This window comes from Agelaius tricolor, unplaced genomic scaffold (assembly GCF_023055355.1).
Source record: "Agelaius tricolor isolate 1412-34295 unplaced genomic scaffold, bAgeTri1.0.p SCAF_8, whole genome shotgun sequence".
NCBI lineage: Eukaryota > Metazoa > Chordata > Aves > Passeriformes > Icteridae > Agelaius > Agelaius tricolor.
In genome coordinates, this window is record NW_027269268.1 from 44,127,023 (window position 1) to 44,153,442 (window position 26,420).

Below are 26,420 nucleotides of genomic sequence, written 5' to 3' on the forward strand. Positions count from 1 at the left end.
TGCCCACCTTCGTGTTGTTAAAAAATGCTGCACATATCATCCACTGCATTTCTGATTGACAGTTCTTGAAACTAAGATTGACAACATGTAGGATGTAATGAGTGGGAAGACGACTGGAGTGTTCAGCTTATAAAAGAGAGGTCTGCCTTCACAATAGCACTAGAAGTTGTTACAGTCATCTGTTACTGCGTTTGAAGAAGCATATGATAAACAGTGTCTAAAAATCCCAAAATGATGTAAATGCCTACTTTTTAAAATTATGGCTTATATTTATGGATCTGCACATTCACCAAATTGTTTTCTCAGGGAAGTGCTGTACTAATGATATTTTTCATGAGATTTTAATAGACAAAGGAACAGAGGGAAGACAGATAGTAATTGCCAGTGAATGGACAGTAACTTGAGACTATGCCCTCAGTACTATATAAAAAACAGTCAAGGAATGAGAGCTTCTGAGAACTGAGAGTTTCTGAGGTCAAGAGAAAAGCTCATTTCCACATGGGTTAGAGATAGCCAGTCTTGCATATCTTTACCTGATCCACACTACATAGTGCTCAATTTTGTCTTTTATCCAAACCTTGAAGCCCCTGTGAGATCATCTTTAATTTACATGTCATGTGGCAGGTGGATTTCCCCCATCTTCACCCAGATTAAAATGCCAGAACTAATGTGAAAACTATCTTACAGCTCCCTAGAGTATCAATTTATTTGAAGAAACTCAGAGGATCCTGTTATTGGAAGTTTTGAGGTGTGATGTGGATTTGTGATGAGCGACTGTGTGACAAGTCTGTGAGGACCATATTTGAGGGAGGGAAAACTGGTGGAAATCTGATCAAGTTTTATCTGCATACACTTTTGAGATTTGCTCATGAAGAAAGCTGTCTGCCCTGTGCAGATCTTGTCTTAAAAAGAGGTATTTGGAGCAATCTAAAGCATAACTATGGAAAGAATTATCAAATAAACAGGTGTAGATGTACCGAAGTCTAGTGCTTAAACAGCATTCCTCTTTCATTTGTTGGGACAGATGGAACTGTAGATACCAGGAGTCAGGAGAGGCTTCTTTGCCCAAAATGCATGGAGTAAATTAATATTGACTCATAGGCTAACAGTGATAATCCACAAGCCTAAAAGAAGCAAGTCCTATTATGACTCAAAGCCACAGAGTTCTGTGTTCTCACACTTCTATCCCACTCTCTTTTTCAGGTAGAGGAATATGCCAGCATGTATGAGTCCTGTAATGAGAGTGGATTACTTTCCAGGACTCCTAGGGATTGGAGAGTTCTGTACAATTTATAGTCAATTTTCTAGTTCCACATGCAAAGAAGGGTAAACCAACGGTTCTAGAGAAGCTCCTTGCTACCATAATTGCAAGCAGCTACATAGGCAGCAAATGTAGGCAGTATGAATGCTGAACAGCCTCATAATTCCTGGTGTGGGCACAAAGCCAGGATCACAATCTGGCTCTTCAAGACTTGACACATTCTCAGAACACTGTAATACAGTATTGTTATTTATAGAATTTTGGACCTGTTTGAACTTTCCTACTTTTATATCAGAGGATAAAACCTGAAGATATCTTTTATAATCTATAAGACATGGTGTATCTTTCTGCAAACTCTGATAATAATTAGAGAGTAAAAATTACTCTAGACCTTTCAGATTCCTCTGCCCTAGTAATGTCATTTTATCCTATGTATTTTGCTGGTTCTCAGCAATAAAGGAAACTCATTTGATTATTATCTCAGGATATCTTTTCTATTCATTTTTATTATACAGAGCCATTGTGTCCCTAAATTTAGATATAACACAGCAAATGGGGTAAAATCAAAGAGAGGGTATAGTTTAAAAAATGCTGGAATAGTATTTGTGCTTATTTTGGTGTGAAATTGGTTTTTGGGAATTAAAGGATTAATTTCCCATACATAATAGGAATTTAATTGGAACAATTGTCCTGACACTTTTTAGAATCTTAAAACATGGTTTACTCCAAGATATGGCAGTGATTATCACATCTTATGCAAGACTGGACTATGATGTCTTCGTGTTGCACGGGACATATTTTGCCTGAAAATATTTGTTTTTAAAATATGGTGAATTAGCCAGTTGAAAAGATTCTGAAGAAAACTTGCATGCATGTGGATCCTGGAAAGGTTTGTAGGCAGTGTGTACCTGTTTCTACTGGTCAGTAAGAATCAAATATATTTATAAAACAAGCTTGCTCAGTTCATTACTGAAATAAACATGCAGGGTTAAGGAAACATGGCTCTGACCCCTGTTTCTGTCTGGTTTTACTTGAATTAAATTTGACAAGATATGTAGGCATTGGGGCCAGCAGAAAACAGAGAGGAAGACATGAGCTGAGGCTGATTGTCCTTTGGTCACCATTCTCAAGAGGACTCATAATGTTTAGTGGAAGTACATCAGAAAGGATGATTCTCTACCTTCAAGGCACCAGCTAGCCATTAACATTTGCTATACCACAGTATAATTTTAATGGGGGCAAGTGACTTTGAAACTTTTACACCTTGCTGTCTTGAGTGCAGTAGCAGAAACAGGGTGCATGGAAGGAACACTTCACATTCTTTACTAGCCAGCAATTCAGGGAAAGAGGTTTTGGTGCTTATTTATCTCTGAACAAAGACTTTTGAGGGAAAAAAATAATTATTTTTCTTTGCCAACTTTATCATTTGGTCAAATGAACAAAATACCTTTTCCCCATAACTTTTGTTCTCTTCTTATACTGCAGAGTCCAGAAAAAAGAAAAGGGAGAAAGGTTATCTCTTTAATTTGCTTTTCCTTATTCACACAGGTAAGCAGCATACAGCCTCAGTTCATTGCAAATGTTCTCAGCTAATTCCATACATCTTTCTTCTAATGTATGAAACATGTGTTTATACTTTTTCATAATAACAGGGGTTAATGAAGACATGTAATATGTAAATACTAATGTCACCATTCACAGAATAGCCAAACCCTTAAATTCATGCCTGTTTTCTTTATTGTGTGCCAATGCAGGAACCACGGGCACATGTAAAACCATTTTCCTTTTGAACAGACCACTGATCTTGCTCATTTACCTGAGAGCAGGCAGACACAGAAAGGTATTATTAGAACAGAGCAAAACAAACTGCAAAGCAGAAGTGGAGAAGAAGCTGATCATGGTGGAATCATGATGCCATTTATCCTTTGGAATGGTGCCATGTATACATAGGTTGGTTTTAAGCTTGTGCTCTAATCCCAGATTTATTACAAAAATCTGTATCTTAGAGATTCCATCCAAAACAATCTCCTAAAAAGCACTATATTGACTTTTGGACATGTTTACATTTTGGAGGTGGGGACATTTGTCAGGTATTTACTGACAAATAATGAAGATTTATACCTTAGCTGAGAATGGGCTAGATTCCATAATTTCTCATTTTCTGACATTTCAGCATTTGGGAATTTTTTAAACAGGTGATTAATTTTTGCAAAGGAAGAATACTACCCATAATCAGAGTTGGCTAAGGCACATCAAAACATGCTTATCCTGCATAGATTTCAACAAAGTTTATGCTTAAAGAATATTTGAATATACTAGTGCTTGGTAACTTTGGAGAATGCCTCCATTTATCAGTGCAGAGACCCCTCAGATACAATTAGAAATGGTATAAAATTGGAACAATTTTTAAAATTATTACTCAGATACATACATATTGAATAAGACTGCTGTTTGTTAGACTTAATAATGTATGTTTTATACCTTTAAATTTTTGTCTTCCATTCTGTTGCCTAACTCAATTAAATATAAGTGATTGAGGATATGTCCCATTTTCCATTGCCTTATGCATTAGTGCTGTTTTTTAATCAAATGAAAGATGAAAGAAGTACAAAAATTCAGTCATAGTATAGTCATAGGCTGCTGAAAAACTAGCTATCCAAAATCCATTTAAATATGCATAAAATCATTCTCCTTTTTTCCTGGGACTGCATTATTCCTTCTTTCCCTCTCTTCTTGTATGCCTAACTTTTCACTGTACAATATGATTTAGATATACTTGATGGGAAAGATAACCTAATCTCCTGTTTCAAATTACTTGCTTGGTTCTAAAAATATCTTTGAAAAAATCAGTGAATTTCTGACTTTTGTGCTGCTGAAATCTTATCAAGGAGACCTGAAGTCCTACCTAATTTCTAAGCAGCTGTTCCGTATGTCTGTATCATTTTACAGCCTAACTTGGTAGGCATCTAAAGGATTAGTTGACATCTTTGCTGCTTTCACACATTTTAGTGGTATTTATTTTGGGGACATAATTATATATTTCATACTTATGTCTCTTCTGACTAGGGCACAGCAAAAAAAACCCTACTGAGATCTGTAAGGGCATTCTGAAAAAAACGGACATGATTCTGATCTTTTAGCTCCTAGCACTGTTCAGCTTCTTCAAAATCACTGTTTACTTTTAGCATTTTTCAGAGAAATCTGAAAATTTCCTTTTTTCATCTTAATCGTCTTGAGGCAGAAATGAAATTTTTTCTAAATTCTGGGAAGCCACCTATTCACCTCTACTGAACTGTAAGTAAACCTAATACTGAAGGAAACAGAGGCTATTAGACTCCAAATGTCTAAAAAGGATCTTAGCAAATAGTTTATTTATTTTTTTCCATTGTTGACCTAATATAATACAAATATGCATTACAATTAATAGCCCATAGGCTTATTTTTTCAGTTTTAATCCTCCTGAGACAGGAGCTTAACTCCTTCTTGAAGTGTCAGGTTTTTTGCCCTTTCAGCTCTTTCAGTATTGTCTTAAGACATACATTTTATTCCCCTGCTGTTAAAGCAGGCACAGAACACACCTCTCCAAATTCCTAGGAAGATGCTCTAACATGAAGTATTAGGTAATAGCCAAAAAAGTACTAGTGCATCCCCTTTGGAAGAGCCACCATCCATCTTCTTCAGCTGAGACACATTAGGTCCTGAGGAGAAAGAATTGCCTAATGGAAAAGCCAGTTAGACACCTATCTTAGATATGGTGCCTTAAACAATGGAGGGGTTGTGAAAATAATATGGGTGTGATGGGGTTTTTAAGAAATGCCACCCCTTCTTCACTGATGAACTGGAGATTTTAAACCTTGCCTTCTGAGAACTAAATTTTTCCTCATCTCTCCCACAGAGACAACCACCTAAAATTTAGATCTGTCAGTTTAAAACAGTCATCTTGACCTCTAGTATCTTTACATTTTCTTTGTTCTTACTTTATTTTCTTTTGAAACTAATTTGAGCTTGAATTTTGAGAACAATGGTCTTTTCAAGTTTCATCACCACAGGATAAAGGCTTTAATGATAACATAACAAATAATTTCTTAATTTTCTTTAAAATAACAGGAAATATTTCAGTATTCTACAAGTATTCTACAATACCAGACACTAAGTGCATTTCAATCGACAAAAGCTCTATAACATTTGAATAATTTTTCCCCTCAGCAGTCAGTATTTCACTCAGCACTAATCTTTAGTGAGCAAAAAGAAAATTGCTCCAACATTTCTGGTTATCAGTTCTCCATGGAACAAGAAAGAAAAAGGGTGCAATTTGTGCTGTTACTTGTTTTTAGCGTAAGGAAAAAAAAAATCATGGCATCAGTTAGAGCTGAAGTCTGGGCTTTCCTTCTCTGTTTTATATTCTCTAGTGACTTTTTGCTATTATGCTTCGTGTATAAGTGTAAAGGAACATCTTATATTCAGGTACACCACCTACATGGATGGTATACACACACTTAACAAGTTCATAGGGAATTTACTTGATTTTTTCCTTTGTTTTTCTTCTTTAAATATTAATAAGTTCATCTTTTATAAATAGAGTATACAACTGCTCTCTAAGTATTGAAAAGTATTACATTTACTGTCTGAAGGTATAGACTTTCAAAATCACTATGTCCCTTGAACCAGTTAGAGATGGTTGTTTTCTTCAAAGTAGCTGGCTACCTTTTTGTTATGAATAAATTGCTTTCAATAAATTGTACATTTGTCCTATTTTCTGCTGTTCAAGTGCTGACAACCCTGCACAATTTCTTTCTTCTTTCAGTCATCTTAAAACTCAATGAGACCTCTATTTATTGAGGTTAGGAATATGAATTACACGCTGACACGCTTATAGTGTGAGAAAGCTTACTGTTTGACTTTTTGAAAAGACAGAGTTTGTTGTGTTCAATAGGTTTTCAGCAGCCTTAGAAGATAGCATTCTGTTTATCTAATTCTATGCATAAAAATCTTTCCCCAAAAAAGTGAATATTACCTCAGCATTGTTCTTTGTAATCTTAAATCAAGAAATAACAGCACATTTCTTTATGGCAGAACAGATAATTGAATGGCACTATTTGATTCTATTGTGATGTTATCCCTTTTTAGGTCATTATCTTCAGCAAGAGCTTTGCTGCTTTATCAGCTGCAATTTAAAATACAGGTGCTTTTAATGTTCTTTCAAAGGCTTAGCTGATAATATCAAGTAAAGTGAATCTGAGGTTTAGTACAAACAATTCCTCTTACCTGAACAATCATTCCTTGAAAGATGAAAATCAAAATGAGAGTTCAAAATTATGTTCACTATGTACTAATGTTCAGTTTTATATTAATGTTACTCCAGAATAAAACTTATATTTCTCTATTAGAACCATTGCACAGTTTCCCTGATGGTACCATTAGTAACACACAAAAACTTGACACTGACACAGAGAAGAAGGACACTAATTTGGGGACTCGTGTTTTTTTTGCACATGAAAAAAACCCCAACAATGTGATGTTGTGCCTACAGTACAAAGCAGATACATGTGTGGTTAATGTTTTTGGCAGCACCTCATAGCCTTCATGGGAACATCTTGGCCAGGCCAAATGTCCCATGTTCATACTACTGTCATTCAACAGGGCAGCTCTTATTCTTTTCAGCTCCAAAGACAAAAGGTCTTGAACCATGGGGTACTGTCTGAGTCTCTCTAATTCAAAAAGACAAACCATTGCACCATCCCTCATGCTTTGGGATTGAGTCATCATCTATGGGGCATTCATAAGTTCTACCTTCACATATCTCATGTTCTGTATTTTTAAATTAGGCTGGATTATTTCATGTCAAGGTATCAAAAAATGAGGAAAAAAAGGAGATATTTTCTTAGACTACTGGAATTACATCTTTTGTCTTTGACATGGCATTTTTTAAATTGTCCTAGGAAAGTAGCTTAAACTGATTTTTTTAGTAACAGCATAACTGGAAATCTTGAAATGTGAACTGCTGAGGAGTCTCAGCTGCAACTGAAATGAGATCTGTTTGGAACATGTGAAGTATGAGATAATACAGAGCACTCTGAAAATAATGCAATGAATATCAGATTTGATTACCCAAAATTTATAGATATTTCTTAAATGTATTTCTTTTCACTACGTGACATCTATTCCTAATCTTTTATTTCCTCATATAGGTGTAGTGAATTAACTAAAATATAATTATAAAATATTCACTTAGTTCAGCAAATTCAATAAGTAAATAAATAATTCTCTTTTTGTAAAAAATGAGCAAAAAAAATTATTGGTCTGCAGTAAATAATTTTTTGGATCATTAATTTGAAATACAAAAGTGAGCTAAATTCAGGCTGCTTAATGAAGAGCCTCCCTGTTCAATGTGTTATAGTCTCTGTTCTGTGATTCTGGTTTTCCAACTTAGCAGTTTCCAGTCACACCAGTACAATTCTCTACTAGGTCAGGTTAGGATTAAGTCAATTTTTTCATTGTATATTATATGGTGCTGTGTTTTATGTCCAAAACTCAGTTAATTAAAACACCAGTGTTTTAGCAATTGCTGATTAGTGCTTACAGAATGTCAAGAGCCTCTCTGTTTCTCACTCAGCCCTGCCCAGAGAGTGGGCTGAGGGTGGGCAAGAGGCTTGGAAAGCACAAAATCAGGGCAGCTGACCCCAGCTAACCAAAGGAATATTGATGGCATATGACATGGTGCTCAGCAATAAAAGCACCTTCTGGGGGAGTAGATTTTCAAAGATAGCTGGAGGATTGTGTGGGAATTGATCAGCTGCTGGGAGGTGGTAAATGCCTTTAAATCACTTGTGTGTTGGTCTTTCTTTTCTTCAATTATTAAATTGTCTTTATTGTGATCCATGAGGTTTTTTTTTTTTTTTTTCCTTCTGATTCTCTCCTGCATCCTGTTGGGATGGAAGAGTTAGAGAGCAACTGGATGTGGACTTTGCTGTTGGCCAGCAAGGGGTCAACTTACTGTGAATTCTAAGTCATTTGTTTCTGACTTTATTTTAATAATTCTCTAAGGCTTTGTAGGCGTCTAATGACTTCTCCATGCCAAATCCCCCACATATTTGAATCAAAGGTGTTAATCTTTCATAATTTCTTTTTATCAGTGATGTGGATGGTACAGGAGCAGCAGATTCTCATCTTTTAATTCAAGCACTGGGGCTTAATCCAGAGCAGAGGAGAGCAGGAAAAATCCCCCTGTTCTCTTCTACCTCTGATCTGGGTGTTAATTTCCTGCTTATTTTGGTGTGTGTACATCCTGATCAGACTTGGAACTGTGATAAGTGCATATCTGTTGAGGAGAAGAATAGTCAGAAACTTATTAGGCAAACACTACCAAGTACTCAGCAGCATGAAGACTCTTGCATGCTTATGACTTTTCCAGACTTGGCAGAATTTGTTTGCAGATCTATATCTTTGCCTAAAGCCTCGTACCTCCTGCCAAATTTCCAAGTGGCCTGACTCTGCTTTCATCTGCTGTGTATTTCCTGCTTATGCTTGAGTAATGACAGGAGTCCCTTATTCATTTAAGCAGACCTTTTGCCTCCCTTGCAGGGGATTTTCCTGCCAGCCCAACCAGAAATCCCTTCTATTCCCTTCCCTTCCCTCCATTTCCAAGGTTCCATTCTTCTGCCTGGTGGTGAGAGGGTGGGACAACCATTGCTTCTTGTGAAGTGTATGGTGGGTGCATCTGTCTGGGGTATGGTAGAGTGCAGTTCCTGCAGCAAATCTCTTCCTCAGAGTCCCTAAGAGCTCTCAGTCCTTCCACTTCATCTCTCATCTCTGCCAGGAGGCTGAGCACGTTTCTGGCCTGATGGCATCTCACACAGCTGATCCCTGCTGCCCCCAGAGAGCTGTGCCAGACTCTGGCACTGCCAACAGCCTGAGACCTGGATCCTTGCATGCTCTTGTAATTGCTCCTTCTGGGTCACTGCATCCTTTGTGGTGTGTGTAGAAAAAGAAACTTTTGTCTGAGTGAGCACCATACCTGAGCTCTCTCAACAAGGGCTATGATCCCCAATTGTTGGAGCTGACAGATAGATAATTCTTATTTTAAAAATCCCAAACCAATAAAAACCCCAAAAACCCTCTCCCAAAAAAACAAACAAAAAACCCCCAAAACAACAACAAACCCCAAAGAAACAAAACAAACAAACAAAAAAACCCCCAAAACTTGCCTCCCTTTATTTCCTAACAAAACTTTGGATAAAAATGTAATATTTAGCAGACTAATAAGTATCATAAAATATCTTAAGCCAGGAAGTAAGTAGAATCATCAATGCTAGATAACACTAGCAATCCTGTCGGTTTTGAAAAGGACTTTTATGAAGCATGAACTATGAACTAATGTTTCAATATCTATCATTCCAGAGTCCCTTCTGAAGGCACTGAGCTTCCCTAGTTCAAGCATGGTAGTGAAGACTTAAGCCTGACAATTTGTATCTTTCATACAGAATTTAATTTTTCTGCCTCACCTGCTCTTACAAGTGTAGGTTATCATCTAGTTTTCTATTATGTAAAAAACCAAAATTACTCTTTTGTTCAATTAAGGATTTTGTCCTTGTCTGAGAAATATTGAGGCATCAAGGATTATGCAACTTCCTAAGGGTGAGCACAAATATTCAACCATGGATATTTTTCAGTCTCCTTATATATTTTATTGCACAGACAGGTAAACAGAAAGTACAGATTTTAAAATGCTCAACACTGAATTACACATGCTCCTCATGAGTACAGGATTTTAGAGCTAGATTCATGAAGAAAGTGTGGTGGAGCAATGATAAATTTCAGTGTCTAATATACAGATACATGATCTAAAGGATTAATTGACTTTGATTCTTTAAATGATACTGTCTTACTAGTGCCAATAACAATCACAGAATATTTCCAACATAACATGACATTGTATTATGGATAGAAAAAGTAATTTCTACAAATACATAATAAATTTAAGTTTTAATCTCGCAAGGAGAGCCACTAGTGTGGATCCATATTCCCATTTAAAAAATAGTAAAAAAAATCTGGTGAAAAGTGTGAAAAATTATTGTTACATCTATTTACTATTTCCACACAGTACAAACATCTCCTTTGTAGTCTCATTACATAGTGATTAAAGGATGAAAATAGAATTTCATTTGCAAGGTATTAGTATACAATGAATTTTTTGTAGTTGTCAGGGAAAAACTATAATTACATAGAAATTAATTTTTCTCTTCAGGATATTAAGTGATAATGTGTGCATTTGGATGGAAAGGATGGGAATAAGTTCTAAAACCAATGCTCTGATCAACAAGCAGCTGCAACTCAATATATGTAAAAAATAATGAAACCAAGCTGAATAGTGTAAACTTCAGTGAAAAAGTCATCTCTTGAGATGCAATCTTCTTGCAAAGCTCTTGAATGATTAATGGAAATGGTATTTCACTTGTGGTTGTTTTTTGAAGTGGGTCAAGAACACATATGTTTATAACACACACAGAAATAATGTTAAATTTTAAAGCTATGAGAAATTCACAAGAGCCAGACATATTTAGGATTAAAACTTTGACTATGTCCACAGTACATTCCCCCTGTGCCTTCATAATTGCAATGTTGTTAAGGCTTGAAATCAGTGCTTTTATGTTACAAGTTAAAGATTAATTGGAAGCCTTATCTTTGAATTTTCTTTCTTTCTTGGGTTAAAGGCGAATCATTAAAACAGCATGAATGCATTTTCTTTTCCTATATTAATTTCTGTTTATCAATGGAAAAGGGGAAAGGGAAGGGGAAGGGGAAGGGAAGGGAAGGGAAGGGAAGGGAAGGGAAGGGAAGGGATCACAACAAAATATTAACTTTCAATTTATCTCTTCATTAAGCTACTAGAATGATTTGAAAACAGAAAATGATTGGTTGCTCTTTTGCTATGTGCAAACCAAAGGACATCCATCTTTGGTCAAAGAAATGTATCCAGCTTTCTGTATTGGGCACCTTCTGTCAGACCAAGATCAATTTCTCCAGCTGCCTGCTGCAGAGGAAGAGAAAATCCTTTAGACATTACATTTGAACACCCAGGCTGTTTCTGACAACAAACACTGCTCTTTACCCAGCTTTTCAGAAATTCCCAAAATACAAGTTTTCGATAAAGTTTTCTATAGACTAGAGTAGGACAAGAGAAAGGCACAAAATTCAAGCTTTAAGAGAGAAGAGAAAAAGGTCCTTTAAAACTGGAAGAAGTTTAGGCATTGCACAGCTCAGTGCCTAGGCTGGGAGTTGTTCAACATATAAAACTCTTCATAATTAGTTGACAGGTGAGATCAGATTTTGTATATAGAAGTACAAAGGATGGATGTTTGTAACAAGAATAGGCACCAGACCCATCAAGGCCTCCTTGCCACTTTTGCAATCAAATGTGAAAGAGATAGTTTAATCATTGTTAACAGTTAAAATGCATCTTAAAAAGTCACCAGATCAGTTTAGGTCTGAAAAAAAAAAATAAAAAGCTACTAAATAAGAACTCCCAATGTAGGTCTTTCTCACAGATCATTATTTTCTCCCATTCTGAAACAGATATGCTCTCCATAAATCGTGAGAAGCTAATGAGATTTATGAGTGCTCATCAGCCTTAAAATTAGGCTACTTAGATTTTCATAATATTATGAAGATACGGGGGCCTGTATGTCCCCTTTTTTCCACCTAAGTTTTGAAATTTCCATTTCAAAATTAACGTAAAAATCATATTTGCTGGGGGTTTTAGCTCCTTTCTCTTTTATGCTTTCAAAATTTACATTTGCAATGTTAAATATCAGTTTCAGAAGATGTTGGATCAAAGCCCAATATATCTTTGTTTTGCATTTAGTGTTATCTTGAATCTTAGAAGCTCTTTTCAATGTCAACTCCCAAATGATTTATAACTAACAAACAAATATTAGCCCCCCCCCGCTAGCTACAGCATCAGAATGATCAGCTGGCTTGACACTAGGTGGCAGACAAGACAACTAGGAAGACCCTTGAGCAAACTATCCCTACCTCTGTGCTCTGGTGTGCTGCCTTCCAGTTTAACACCTCCTAACATACAGGCAACAAAATCAAGGAGTTAGTAGTGCAAACGTGCTAATTGCAGCACAGACTTCCTGCACACACTATTGTGTGTGACTATAATTTAATGCTCGTGCTAGTGTTTTGCAGAATGAATAACACTCTGAGAATCCTTTGTCTTTGAAGCCATGAAAAAGTACACATTGATTAAAAAACTTGTTTTCTTAGTAGTTTAATTATGAATATATACATAGATGCATGTGAAAGAATTTTTATTTCATAATATATTAGGAATAATGTCTAGCTAAAACCTTTTGTTATATAAATATATATCTTGCTATATAAATGTATCTGTATAACTATATATGTGTATGTTAAGTCTATTGGCCTATAGTCAATCTAATATTGGCTAATATCTAGGATCTGCTCCCCAATGCATTCAGGAGCAATGCTTTCCAACTAAGACAAAGTCAGGCAAAAACACCAGGAGGCTTGTGTGGATGAACAAGGTCAAACGCAGACAGAAAAATGAAAAGTACAAAGGATGGAATCAAGGACAGATAGCCTGGGATGAATATAGAGAGATTAACTGAGCAGCCATGGATCAGAATACAAATTCTAAAGACCTGATGGAATTAAATCAACTCATAAACATCAAGAGTAACAAGAAAACTTCTATGGCTATGTTGGTGATAAAAGGAAGATTAGGGAAAATGTGGACCCTCTCTGTAAGGAAATGGAAGACCTGATTACTCAGGGGATGAAGAAGACTGAGTTACCCAAAGACTTTTCTGCCTTTGTCTTCAACGGCAAATGTCCCAGCCATGCTGCCTGAGTCAGGACAAAGTCAGGGACTGGGAGCATGAAGAATCCCCTACTGTAGAAGACCAAGTTTGGTACCATCTGAGGAACCTAAAGGAGCAAAAAGCATGGGACCTGATGACATGCATCCGTGGATACTGAGACAGCAGGCAGATGAAGTGTCTAAGCTGATATCTGTTATATTTGGGAATTTTTGCTGCTCCACTGAAGCTTCCACTGACTGGAAAAGGGGAAAGTTTACCCCCCAGTTTTAAAAAGGGATAAAAGGGAACCAGGGAACTACAGATGCCAGTCTCATCTCCATGCCTGGAAAGATCAAGAAGCAGATCCTCCTGGAAAGTATGATAAGGCATGTGTAAAATAAGGAGGTGACTGGTGACAGTCAAGATGGCTTCACTAAGGGCAAATTGTGCCTGATGAATGTGGTGGTCCTCTGTGACATGGTTAAGGCATTATGGAATATGGGAAGAGGACTGATGTAATCTATCTGGACTTGTGCAAAACATTTGACACTGACATGACAACCTTGTTTCTAAACTGGAAACATGGAATTGACAGATGCAATATGTGGTTAATTAGGAATTGGTTGGATGGATGCACTCAAAGATTTGCAGTCAATAGCTTGATGTCCAAGTAGAGACCAGGCATGGGTGGTACTCCTCAGGAGCTGGTGTTGGGGCTGGTGGCATTTAATGTCCTGGCTGGTGATGTGGACTGTGGGATTGAGTGCACTCTCAGTGCTCAGCAACACCAAGCTCTCTGGTGCAGTCAACATGCTGCAGGGAAGGAATATGTCATCCAGAGGAGCCTTGACAGGTTTGAGAGGTGAGCTTGTGCATTTTTCATGCATTTCAAGAAGGCCAAGTGCAAGGTCCTGCAGCTGGGTGAGGGCCATCCCAAGTACAAGTAATGGGCTGGTGAAGAAGGGATCAAGAGCAGCCCTGAGGAGAAAGATGTGGGGGTATTAGTGCATGAGAAGTTCAATGTGACCTGACAATATGCTCTTGATATAGAGATATAGATGGAGATACACTGAAAAGTTTTAGCTGGACTTTCTACCACGCTTTTATTGAATGGTTATATAATATTTTGTCTCTATGGCAGTGAAAGTATCTGTCTATTGCTTCTTTTTTTATTCTTTTTCAAATTCTGAACCATCTGTTGAATATTTTGAAAGGCCTTCCATAAGAATATGCTTAAATTACATAATTAGGTCCTATGAACAAAACAAGAACTTTGCTATAAGCTCAGAGAAATATCAAATTTGCTAATATAATTAAAAATTTAGCACTAACATTAGTAGACATATTAACAATATCAATCAAATTGTAAAGGAAAAAAAATTAAAAGAAAATTACTTCCAGATTATTTTGAAATTCTTTTTGCACCAGGAATGCAAAGTTATTAGTCATCAGGGACTAAGTCTATAATCTGATTTCCAACTCTTAAGAAACTCTGTTGGGTAATAAACTTGTAATGAGAAAACAAACAAATTAAACTGCCTAAAAGGACTGATCTTTCAATTGATTTTTTTATTTTAATGAAAAAAACCTATTGAGTGGAACTTGAATTTTCTTATTCTCTTAGTTTTGAAGACACCTAAACACACATAATATTGCATCCTTTTTAGCTGTCAGCAAAATCAGTTGAAAAAGCATCAATGATAATTGAATTTATATAAAAGCTATCTATCCAAGTGATCTAGGACCTTTTCAAAAAGATACATAAGCAAATAGAAAACAATTTGACTGTGGCCTTTTTTTAGACAGTTAAAACTGAAGACATTTGAAAGTTATCTAAAAAAAATAATGCCTTCAATTTTAACTTTTAATTAACTATTAAATATTGGGAATGCTGTGAATAATAATTCATAGATAAAATCACTGTGAAGGTTAGATGGAACACAAAGCAAAGACAAACAGGAGGTTTTCTCATTGTTTAGCATTATTCATTTCTGGATTGAACTCATTACCAGAGACATCAATCAAGCAAAGGTATTTATCCAGTGAAGCTGAATGTATTTGTTGCATTCTGACATTAATTCATTTGAAAACATGTTGCATAAGGAAAAGGGTAGAAGCTCAGAATATACAGTCTTGGGCTCCTGCTGTGCAGCTTGCAGGATTCGATGTCTCTGGTGTATCTATTTGTAAAACTAAACCAAGCTGCAGATGCAGCTCGCTTTAATAGTTCTGAATTAGTTATCTCCACACCCAGGACAACTTTTCTCCATTTCCTCCTTTATGATGCATGTGCCAGCAGTGTCATTGTCTGCCACAGGCTTGCTTTACAACAGATTGTGCTGTTTTGCTCTTATGTTGCACTCATTTTGGCTTCCAAGTGGAAGTGGTACTAATGCATTTCTTAGGCACTTACTATAAAAACAATTTGTCCTGTTGGCAGTTTCAGATGCTCAGGAATTCTATGTACTTGTCTTCACTTTGCAGATCATCTTTTTTTGGCACTTAAATATCACAGGAGGAACTTCCTGACTGGAGATAGCACTTACCGTATTACATGAGCTGTGCATTCTTTTTTGGCTCTAGGGCTACACTTAGAGACAAGCATTTGGCTCTAGCAGGCAAAACAAAAATGAACAAATTACATCAGTAGAAAAATTCAGGTCAATATAGTTTTGAGCTTCAGAAAAATTACTTGATTTTTACTTCCCTTGATGAGTACTATGGGTCCAGTATTTTGGTTGGCTTTTTTTTTTTTTTTTGCAGTGCAGTCTTATACAAGACCACATTTATTTTCATTATAGATAAATTAGTGTTTACTTCCTCTTATGTATATAGTTCAGCTTCTAGTTCTGTTCTAAATGTTTTTAATCATCATTCCATTGTTAAATAGAACTGATATAAAAAATGACACTTTTTTAAAGCTTCTTCTTTCTAATGAATATATATCTAAAAGGATGCAATAAGTCTGATTTTTACAGCCAAATCTTTCAATACAAGTAATTCTTATTTGATAGCATATATTTTGAAACTAATAATTTTTTTTCTGTAATAGTTAATTAGGGTTGCTTCAGAAAGGAAATTAGGTACCTGCCTTATACTGAGTACATAGATGAACACTCTTTTTGAGATCCCTTGATTTGAGAGCACTCTTCAGTATTTATTGATCATGAGGAAAGGCAGAGAAAAAGTAATGAAATGGTATGCAAGACATAGAAAAACTTTCAACTTTTCTAAGTACTATGCCCTTTTTGAGATGCTGAATGTCTAATAAAGCAGAAAACAATACTTGCAAAGTGAATGCTGGTGATACAGAACAACTTTTTCCTAAGAAAAGCATTCAAAAATTAGAGCTGGAGGATGTGGAAAATCAAGGGGTGGGAGAAGAAAAACAATAACCTCCTAAAGGGATATGATGACAATGCTGGATTTAAAATTCAGATGAAGAATAAACCAGTAGGTATTAATAAAGGGTAAGATAAATTTGTATTGAATCAAATTAATCATTTGTATCAGACTCAGAGGAAAACATATTCCACTGTTTTTTTCACCTCCCTTTGTAAGTAAAACAACACAATATATGTTAGTGGTAGGAAATAATACTAAAGCAGTACTAATAATAAAGAACAAAAAAAGTATGCTGTCATTATCCAAGAAGGATATTTAAGTAGCAGTTCTGGAAAGCAAGGAAGATGTGCTGGAAAGTAACTGCAGATGTGGCAGACACGTGGCTGAATATCTAGGTCTGTACTAGTAAATATGCGTCATATGGTCTTTCTCCATTTGCTAAGATTTTGGTCCTTGGTAAACTCAGCCACTCAGAAAGCAATAGCAGGTGAAATAGTCACTGACAAGTGTACTTTGGAAACATCTCACAAGGTCCTCCTAGGGAGCAGTTTTATAACACATTTGTTGGTATATACTTAAATTCGGTGTATAATTAAAGTTGGTATATACTTAAAATGCTAAGTCCCTTATCATGAATTATTGATGCAGGAGTGCAGTGAATTTCACACAGGTGAAAGTTAAGCTAATATTGTAAAATATGAATCGAGCTTATAAATGAGTATACTGATATTTCCTTTGCTCAGAAACTCTTTGCTGTGCTTTAGGAAGGTTCCTAGTTTCATTCTGTTTATTCATTCCCTCAGTCCCTTAGAGAAATGCAGAATGGATTGTCCATTCAATAAAGCTGTGTGAACCCAGCTACGCCTTGGAATAAACAGTAATTCAGAAATAAAAATTCTCTAAATAAACAGTAATTCAGAACTTCACTTTGAAGTGGTATGCCATCTTCCTCCCCAGATATATCATAGACCAAAAGACATCCTGACTCTGCTCATTCAGTTTCAAGGACCTGGAAGAGACAGGAAATTTGGACACCCTGAAAACACTCTAATCTATTAATTCATGTCATTACTGAATGATAACCAAACTTCTCAAGGTTAATTCTGCTTTTCAGTATCCTTTCGCTTGGTGTTACATTTAAGTGATATCTTGTGGAATGTTGTTACTTTGATCTGACAGTAGATTTTTGTTTTTATCACATATACTGGCATTTGACTACATAAATAATAAACACAACATCAGATGTATGTAAGAGGGATTTAACAAATGGGGCTTCAGAGTTTACACTGTGAATGAGGTGGAAATTAAACAAGTTAATGCTTTATAGTGGAACTTTAAGTACCATTGTCTTGGTAGCTGTAATAGTCTTTCCTTTAGAGACTCATTCAGGGAGCTGAAGATACCAGTGTTCTGTTGATTTAGGCAGGAAATTTGAATGCACAAACTTCAGAAAAAAAGAGAGACATTAAAAAGTAATGAAATTTGGCAGATTTCTAGAGATTATATTAGACTTAGAATGCCTTATAAAAATATCTTTTCTTATACTTTCTGGTATGCATGGTAGCTACCAAGTAGTCTAAAAAGTTAGCAGAGTCATTTTGGTTTTAATGGATAGGTCTTTTTTTGGGTTATTTTTTTAAGTAGAGACTCATTAACAACTATAACCTCCCTACTAAAAATATTTTTTCCCAATACTTCTGTTATGCCCACTCTCAAATTTTCTAAACAGATTAGACATAAAACATTTTTTATAACATAAATTTTATTCATATTACTCAAATAAACAGTTCCTGTCAGATCTGCTTCTGTGTATCTTCCATATCTGGATGAATACATGAAATATTAAATATTTAGATATATTTTGACTTAATGTTTTACATCTGCAAAGTGGAGATTTAAATAAGTTAGATGTCCTAGACAAGATCATGGACAAAATACTGACAGGCCAAGGAACAGTGTTTAGAAGGTGCTTTTGTGAACCAACGGGTATTTTTAATCTGTGTTTGAATGACATATGCATTTTACTGCATTTTACAATTATTACTGTTGCCATTTTACAAGTAGAACCCATATTTTATAGCAAATAATAAAAGCTCACACGCATTCTTTTTAATTCCAGATGAGTATATCATATAACCATTCCCTCCAAAGATCTTCCAAATTCTCCATATCAAAGTAAAGAATTCAGCTGTTTCTTAAGTGCTGGGCTTAAGCATTAAAGTGTTCTTATCTATTCATTAATTTCTTATTGAATTTATGGAGTTTATTTTGGTTTTTTGTCATTCTTTTTAGTAATTTGTTATTTTTGTTTGTTATATCTTTTTTTGAAGATTCCAATTATGCTTTAACTTCCTCCTCTGAAATCACTTCATCCTAACCCTAACTTTTGTGAAACAGAAAACATTTACTATCCAACTCTTCAGAGTCAATGAATCAATCAATGGATCTTTTTTCAGTTCCATAGCTTTAATCCTAAGGCTTTCCACTACTGGATTTTTCAATTCTAATATATTAAATTCATTCTAATCATAAAAACACACTGTGAAGATATGTAATGAAAAAAATGTAGCATTACATACCATTGAGTGGGTTTGCTCAATATATTGTGAATTTTAAGTCAGCTGCAGTTGTAGCTCAAAATATTTCAGTGAAAGTTATTGGAACAAAATATTGAAACAAATTTATAAAGTACATAATACAAGTCAGAAATATTAGCATATTTTTAGCTCTGTCACTGTTCACTCTATAATAAAAATATTTAATACTATGGCCTAAAATATCTAAAAGCAATGAAACAGCACAAGAGGTCTCTAAATTAGCTCTGAATTTTCTTTTAATCTATTGAAGTTAGCCTGAAGATAGAAATTTGTTTATGTGATTTAATATTTATAAGGGTAAACTAACTTCATAAAGTAGTACATATTTACATGTCTAAGTAAGCGCTCCCAGTAATTAGTTAATTGCATTACTAGGGATTGCAAAGCATTCATCAAAAATATTTTCTGCACATCCAGTGATTTACAAACTGAACCTGGACTTCATATAGACATAGTGTACCTATTATAAAATAATTATTCATAATTTATATGTGGTTATTCTTTGTGCAGAAAGCTTTACTGATATTAAGTAGCTAAAAGTAATTTGTTACCACAGCACATCTCTAGAACTTTCTCCTGCGCCTGCAAAGTTAGCAATAATGTAACAATATTGTTTCCACTTTTACTTGCATTTTAACATTATTTGAAATAATTTCATCTGCAAGTTTGATTCAATCTGAATGCTAGAAGCACAAAATAAAAAAATTCTTGTATCAAGAAGATACAGAGGAAATCTTGTACCTTTTGCATTTATTCTGGGGCTTGCACAGGAGAACAAAGAGGTTAAAAATGAAAATATTTTCTAGATTTTATGTTCATCCACAGAATATTTGATATTATATTTCAAAGCACTGATTAAAAAAGCACATTATAATTCATTATTGATAGCAGTTTGAGATGCTACAAAATGTCAGATTGTTTTAATAGTACTGCGACCTCGTTTAAAGGTCTGTATCTCAGTGACAAAAAGGCAGGTTACCACGGCAGGCACATGGAGCATGGATGCAAGTGTGAAGAAAATGGTACAGTTTCCTCAGAAAATAGAAGGATTTAAGTTTTTCTAAATAAGGTTCTGATGCTTTATTTTCTGCCACAGTGCTAAAAAGGTTTTTTGCTGAAGACGGGGGAGTCAGGTGGTTTAGTAAGTCTACAGATCCAGATTCTAATCATGTGTAGAGTTGGTTATACATATCTTCCAAATCCACACTGATAAGCCCCAACAAGCTTCTTTCAGGGATTAAAGCAGATTTTAGGATTACATATACTGCAACTGTTTGAGAAAGAACATTGCAACTATGAGCAAGATATGAAAAGAGTGACAAAGAACTTTTTTGAAAGCTGTATTAGAATATTGCTTAAAATTCAGATAAATATTTACAGACCAAGTTCTGCCTAGGGGAAATCAAAGAGAAATTAAAGTAAGGAATGATTATAATAAGAATATCATTCTCTAAAGTATATAATGCTTAGTATAAATAAGAAAACCTCTATATCTCCATTGGAAATGTAATGTAAATGTGAAACGAAGGTACACATATCACCCCCAACCTCGTTTTTTAACAAAAATACAAAGATTTTATTGTTCTAAATTATACTACCAGAAGAAGTTGATAGGAAAAGAAATCATAGAGGTCATGTATAGTTTTGTTTTGTCTCACTTTGTCTTAAAATATGCTAGCTGTCATCATTTACTGTATGTAGGAATAAATGACTGTTGCTGACAGTGTTCCACTCCCCCCATCCCATTCAACACTGACATTTGATTCTTATTTGAGTCCATTCTGGAAAGCTTCTCTGTTTGACCAGGTCAGTATGTAATATCAACTGAACAGTAGAGAATGTACATTTTCACTTTGGAATTTTCACTCATGGAATTCTGAAATATATTCATGGAGTAATATGCTTCTGTTAATGAAGTTTATCTGGAACATAAGATTAAATCTACAACTCTAATTACTATACTCTAGTAACCATGGAGTATAGACTGAGAGTTAGCAGCCATTGATGGATGAAATTTTCAGGTAGCTGGCATGTGAAGCTAACACTACACTTTGAATGTAAAAAGTCTGGGTTTCATCTTGTGATGAAAATTATCAGTTAGCAAGGAGGAGTCCTCTGTTCTTGTCCTGTTTTACTTGTTCTGTTGTTCCCTCTTGTGTTTTTGCCTTCTTCATGAAATAGTTCATATGCAGCGCTTTGACCAGAGTGTTACTCAATGTAATTCCCATGTTTTATTAATTTCACACTAGCAAAAACCTGGTCTGGTTTGGTTTGTTAACAAGCTTGGTAATTTTAACACCAGCTATTACACTACCATGACTTCACAGTATTTTACTGCCTCACAACAGAGTATTGAATTTATGTTCAAAATGGGTTGGAGAACTGAAGGGGTAGAATTATCCTCATTTTTGTGACTGAAATATTGAGATGCATTATCTGGTTCAAAGACTGGTTTGAATATCTAGAAGCTTAAAGTACTTAGCCCTTTAGTTTGGGCTACTGTTCCCAGTATCTTCAAATGCAGCTGCAGGCATCCTGTAGTTCATCTGGTAGTCATTCATGGCATTAAATTGTATGCTCAGAAAATGAGGAACTCAAAACCTGCTGCATGAAAAAATGGTGTAAATGGTGTGATTCAACTGTTCTACTTTGTATCACAAAGGTTTTGCATGTCCAGACTCTGATAAACTCAGCTAGAGGAAAATCTTGAAACAAGTAGCTCTCAATGTTCCTTTCTTTAAGTGAACATACCAAAAGACATTAAAGACTCTCAATCTTTAAAAATGGATTATTTAGAAAATACATAAACTAAAACAAAGTAACCCTTTCTGTAAAAAAAATCAGATATGCTCTGTTTCAAATATCAACATTACCTGAGAAGGCTTTAAACAATTCTCCTTTTTCTCCACCATCTCCTTTTTCCTAACTTTACTTTTGAATCAAAGAACTCCCTGTGCTCTGGGTCAGAAAACCCCACAGATTCTCTCTAGGTCTTTTAAAAAATCATCTTTAAAAAAATTACCTTGCACAAGTTTGGCTTTTGTTTCTACCTAACAGCAAACTCTTTGTTTTGAACAAGGTCTCAATCTCCCTTACCCTGTAAGCTACCCCTAAGTGCCTGCCTCACACGATATTTTTCAAGCTGACCAAATGCTCAGCCTAAGATAGCAGTCTTCCCTTTCCTGTAAGCATTCCTTTCAACAAGGAAGACAGCAATGTGGACAAGTAACCATTTTCTCTCTTGTTCAACCATCCCTTATAGTCAGAATATATAATTACAAAATCATTAAGATTGGAAAAGGCTTTGAAGATCATCAGGTGCATTGAAGTGTGTCACCAAGTGTCACATCTACTTCAGGGATGGTGATTCCACCATGCCCATGGAGAATTTCTTCCAATATTTAACACCTCTTTCAGTAAACAATTTTTTCCTAATATCCAGCCTCAGTCTCTCAACATGCAATGGCATACACATGCAATGGACTGTCAGATAATTCAGTTCATCATAGAACTCTAGAAATCAAAGTCTTCCAAGTCTTAGAATTTTTCATCAACAAAATGTGAATAAAAATCTTTTTGACTTTCATGGATAATTTTAAGGGTAAAGAGTCACAGTTTTTTCCCTTTGGTGATTGGGTCATTAACCCTTTTGCCTTCTATAGTTCTCTCTCCCAGCTCATCTTATTTCACTCATTTCCTTTATTCTTTCATCTAGGTTCTCTGTCTCATCACTTAGGCTTCATACAAACACATTGACTCCTCACCAGTCATCCAATTTCTTTTGTTCTGTTTATTCTCAGATCTTTCCTTGTCATTCCTGTTTACTCTCACAAGTTTTTGCTTTCTGCCCACCTACAGACCTTTTCTCTTCTAGTTTTTAGTCTCATGTGCCTTCTAATGAAAAAGAGCCTAAGAAGGTGAGTTTCCTGAATTCAGTACCAATTCAGTTCCAGGCACTAGTAGTTTTCTGAAGAAATATTTGGTCAGTTCTATAGTGCTAATCGTTATTCATTCTGTAGTAAAAACTTTTTAGAGCCTTATACCTTGAGCAGATTTGAAGATGTTGTGGGATAACAACAGACACGTTCTTGATAGACTTTGTAAAAGTCTCTTTTCCAAAGTGTGTAGCAATGCAAATTGTAATACAAGGAAATAGTATTTAATTTTGTTTAATTTTCCTTAGACACTTTCTTGGGAATAGCAGATATGTTTGATTGAACATTTATGACAGAAATGCCAAAAAAATGGCAAATTATTCCATCCTGAGTTGTTCACTTAGCATGGAAAATATGAGTTCAGAGCATTTAACCTGTGCGAAGTTATAATTAACTTAAAATATGAACCACTGGCCAACCTCAATAATAGGTGGTACCAACAGTCCTGCTCAAAATCTTTATGATGTTCTTGTTGTCATGGAAGCAACTGTTCCAACACAAATTCTCCTAAGACTTCATTCTTTGATAATAAGAATAATATACTTCATTTAAATATACTTGTGTATGGCTCAGTTTCTCAGGGTGAGAACACCAGTGTTTCAGTTCTCTCATCATCAGCGTAAAATATCTTAAAAATATGTATATTCTAGACATACTATGGAGTAAGATTTGAAGTATGGAGAAGTCAAGTCTCAACACAGAGTGACTGAAATCCCTAATACAGACATATACATACATTATATTTGGTAAAATATAATGATTTTACAAAATGGAGTAGAAACAACTTCATAGGTATAGTTGCATCTCCACCCACACAGTTGTTATGGTAAAGTGTATTGATTACCATTAGATTCTGTGTAGAGACTGGTGCAGGCTGCTGTGAGCTTCTTTCCCTTATTTTTACACATATATACATCTATTGTACAATTATATTTCTATGCTAAGGAACATTATTTCTTCTGGCATTTAGAAAAAAAATGCCTTTGAAGACTTTGGTGCTCCTTAAACTTCTTTACTAATTGAACCAGAACTGTACACAAAGAGGGATATTTTTTCTTGATAAATAAAGAATAATGAGAAAAATGTAAAGAGTAAGTGAAACTTAGTTTAAATAGAATATTACTTAAGATTTTTATCAATTATTATTCCTTTACAAAAACTTTGATTTATAGAACCACCTCTTCTTACCTTGAAATATAAATTCCTTACCATCTGACTATATAATCAAAAAACAACTGAATACATGAATGATACAGTTCAGTTTTCTATTAATCTCTAATGCTTAACATTCCTTACACCATGCTACCAACAGTAGAATACATCTTAACTTGCTAGCAAAGGAGAAGCAGAAGCAATAAAACCAATATACATTGAATCCCTTGGCTCCAAAAATTTTTACTGGTTTTCAAAAGTGCTGCACATTTCTAGACAGGATCTAACATAACACATCTATTGCAACTTTTAGTTTTACTTATCAACAGGATGAAGAAAAGGAAAAATTCCCTTCCCCATCATATGTTCAGTGATGCCTTCTTTAAATGTTTTCTAATTTGCTGGTACTTCAATTTCTCTTACTGACAGTTACTCTACCTGTGAGATATACCTTGTTCATTTTATAGCAAATTTCACTGCTATATTTTAAAAATTGTATCATTTTACATTTAAACACGTTCAAGAAGTGGTTTCTGAATCCTTGTCCACTTTTCCAGTGTGGGGCAGTGAACGACTGGCTATGTGTGGGACTGAGCTGCCTGCTGCAGTTAACCCACGGCTGCTTAGTCAGGTAAGAGTCTGCATTCTTCTGCATTAGCTCATATTTTCTCTGCAGAACTCTCTGGAAGTTGCTGCTAAAGCTGAATACTCATAGGCTAGGTGCCAACAGAAGAATATAAGGAAACAGGATTTCTGCAGGTATGCAGTGAATATAGTACAGTTCTCAAATTTTCCATTGCCATAACAGCATCAGTTGAGGCTAGAGGGGCCTCTGAAGGACATCTCCTCTGACTCCCCTACTCAGGTTAGGTCACAAAAAGCTGCTTTCTTAGGACCATGTTGAGATGAAAATGAAATTATCCAGGGATAGAAACACCAGAGCCTCTTTGGGCAAACTGTACAAGTGCTGTGAGAGACTAAAGATTGGTGTCTCAAGGTATTTTGGGGTGCACGTGCATGGGGGAAGAGGCAGGTCAGGCCTTACCCTGGCAAGGCAGTGCCCTGCTCTGCAACCCCCATCCCTGAACCTGTATCCCAGCCCAGCAGTGCCTGTCAATCCCTGGCACAGCAGAGGCAATGCTCCACACCTGCTTCTGGAGCCCCTAACCCACCTCCTGAGTGGACAAATGAGTGGAAGTCCTACCTGAGGGATGGGCCCAGGAAAGCCCAGGGGTATTTAAAGCTGAACACAAGGCAAGCACATGTCTTTACACTACCTCCTCTTGGAATCTCTATCTGCTGAACACTGCTGGAACCCAGGAGTTGGTAGATATTTCTGCCCTTTTCTATATAGTTTCTGTCTCTATTGCCTCTTTTTTCATCTAATTCTCTCTGCTTGGAATTTTTGTGTAACTTACAATCAAATGGGCTTGGATTTTGCTAAATTGAGTAGGCTAAATTAATACTTTGAGAAGGGTATTATGTTGATTGAATGCTGCTCTAAGCCTTTGCCAAAATCCTCTGATTTTTGAAGGTTGCCAGCAAAGTTCTTTTTGCTGTTTTGATCTCTTGAAAAGATCTTGTCAGTACATGTGTCTAACTCAGACTACATGCACACCAATAAGCCATTTTAAAATCTTGTTGAGCAAGTGTTTTGGGATTTTACATATGCTCAGTCACAGTATCAAATATAATACGCAACAACAAATACAATCAAATATGATAGAGTACGGATCATATTTTCTGGTTTTGCCTGGGTTAGAGTTGATTTCATTCATGGTAGCTATTATGGGGCTGTCCTTTGCTATGTGCTGAAAAGAGTGATGCCTTTCAAAGTAGCACAGTATTGTTATCTCTTATATATAAAAGTCTCACACCACCCATTGGTTATAATGATTTTCTCTTTTATTCCCTCTCCACATATCTTTGTAAATTTTAACATGTTATGAGCAGCAACTGGTTGTCTCTAAACTCACTTAAGAGGTTAGTAAAGCATGTAAGAAAAAAAGAAGACCAAAATCACCAAGTAACAAGTTATCAATGTAATAAGTGATCAAATAAAATCATTATAGTAGCAAGCTCCTGTTCTGGTTCAAGTTACTCAAAATTTCTTTGTGTGACTGCAAAATTGAAACTCAGATAGCTATGTACTTAGTTTGCTGCAGCCTGAAGGTTTGCAGACAGGAGCTTGTGCTGAGTCCAGAGTCCTTTATGTTTCTCAAAGGTTCTCTTATAGGAATGGAATGAAGTAGACAGGCAAGCTGAGTACTAGTTGATTCCTGCTATAAAAGAGGATTAAAAGTTA

The 26,420-nt window shown here is 35.5% G+C and overlaps 1 long non-coding RNA gene across 1 annotated transcript in view; it reads left to right on the forward strand.

Annotated features, from left to right (window-relative positions):
* Nucleotides 1-11,058: 11,058 nt before the first annotated feature.
* LOC139592535 (uncharacterized) overlaps nucleotides 11,059-26,420 on the forward strand; it is an 86,664-nt gene continuing 71,302 nt past the window's right edge. The window contains exons 1-3 of the long non-coding RNA XR_011680038.1: nucleotides 11,059-11,574; nucleotides 12,722-13,948; nucleotides 24,673-24,746. This is a non-coding gene — a long non-coding RNA (uncharacterized lncRNA). The remainder of the gene's footprint in view (nucleotides 11,575-12,721; nucleotides 13,949-24,672; nucleotides 24,747-26,420) is intronic.